The sequence below is a fragment of the Galeopterus variegatus genome, unplaced genomic scaffold, assembly GCF_000696425.1.
Source record: "Galeopterus variegatus unplaced genomic scaffold, G_variegatus-3.0.2 Scaffold11413, whole genome shotgun sequence".
Taxonomy (NCBI): domain Eukaryota; kingdom Metazoa; phylum Chordata; class Mammalia; order Dermoptera; family Cynocephalidae; genus Galeopterus; species Galeopterus variegatus.
This window is the reverse complement of record NW_007737524.1, coordinates 19,018-20,747: the sequence shown is the minus strand read 5'-3', so window position 1 is coordinate 20,747 and position 1,730 is coordinate 19,018. Positions and strand designations below refer to the sequence as shown.

At 55.8% G+C, this 1,730-nt stretch overlaps 1 pseudogene; it reads right to left on the bottom strand.

Moving 5' to 3' along the window:
- Positions 1 to 1,374, bottom strand: LOC103610611 (annotated as a pseudogene).
- Positions 1,375 to 1,730: the final 356 nt, after the last annotated feature.

Genomic DNA, 1,730 nt, shown 5'->3' with positions numbered 1-1,730 from the left:
GGTGTCACTGGTCTCAGACCCCACTTTGCCATCCACCATCCTGCGGGTGCTGGTCTTTTGGATGGTTTGCATGGAGTTGCCACTATTGAGGGCGTCAGTGAGACTGAAGTCCTCCCTGTCTTCCAGCAGGCGGCGGCAGGTAGCGATCTCAGCCTCCAGCTTGAGCTTCCTTGATGTTCAGCAGTGCTTCGTACTCCTGGGCCTGGCGCTGTCCCTCTGCCCGGGTCCGTGCCAGCTCTGACTCCAAGTGCAGCAGGACCCCATTGAGCTGCTCTATCTGCATGGCATAGCGGTTCTCCACCTCCCTCAGACTGTTCTCCAAACTGGCCTTCAGATTTCTCAATGAGTCCAGGTCAATCTCTAAGGACTGGACTGTACACCTCAGCTCCTTAAGCCTCATCTCAGCATCTCCAATCTCAGCAAGACTGCGAGGTGATCACTATGGTGTGCTCCTCAATCAGCGTGGTCCAGTACTTGTCCAGTTCCTCTCGGTTCTTCTGAGCCAGTTGTTCATACTGGGCCCAGATGTCCGCCAAGATCTTGCTGAGGTCTTGAGATTGGGGGGCATCTTCTTCCACAGTCAACCCAGAGTTGGCAATCTGGGCTTGTAGGCCTTTTACTTCCTCTTCATGGTTCTTCTTCATGAAGAGCAGCTCCTCCTTGAGAGCCTCAATCTCTGTCTCTAGCTGCAGCCGGGTGACATTGGTGTCATCAATGACCTTGCGGAGCCCATGGATGTCACTCTCCACAGACTGGCGCATGGCCACCTCTGTCTCATACTTGACTTTAAAGTCATCAGCAGCAAGACGGGCATTATCAATCTGCAGAACGATTGGGGCATTGTTCACGGAATTTGCAAAGATCTGAGCCCTCAGGTCCTCGATGGTCTTGAAGTAATTCCCCCAGTCTCTGACCTGAGGCCCCTTCTTCTCCAGGTGTTCCCGGATTTTGCTATCCAGCTTCCGGTTTTCACTCTCCAGGCTCCTCACTCTGTCCAGGTAGGAGGCCAGGTGGTCATTCAGGTCTTGCATGGTCTCCTTTTCGCCCTGGATGTTCCCTGTTCCCGCCAGGCCCCCAGCCATCCCCGTGGCCAAGCTCCCAGACCCCCAGCCGCTCCGGAAGTTGGTGGAGCGGGACACGGAGATGAGGGAGCCCGGGCCCCCAGCGCCTGCATAGACGCTGGCCGCGCTGCTGGCTGGCCGCCGGGCCCGGTGGCCGGACGCCTGGATGGAGCCCAGGGACTGGTAGCTGGTGGAGAAGGTGCTGGAGCGGGTGGAGAAGCTCATGCTGTCCGGGGAGAAAGGCGAGAGGCCAGACTCAGGCTCGGACCGCGGGAAGGTCCAAAGTACAAGATTTTTTAATTTTTATTTTTAATCATTAGCATTTCTTTCTTTTTTCTTTTGTGACCGGCAAGGGGATCGCAACCCTTGGCTTGGTGTCGCCCGCACCGCGCTCAGCCAGGGAGCGCACCTGATCCGAACCTACCACAGGAGCGCTGCTGCGCACCCAGTGCGGCACTCTCCCGAGCGAGCCGCGATTACAAATTATCATTTTCCTTTATGCCCTTTACCCAGCCTTTCACTTCCCAAACCCTTTCCTTCCCTCCCCTCTCTCTCTAGTGTCCTAGCATTTGTTCTCTCCTTCTGAAAGTTCAGTGTATTGTTGTGGTCTTTTCTTCCTTCCTTCCTTCCCTCCTACCCTCCCTCCTTCCTTTCTTCCTTCCTCCCTCC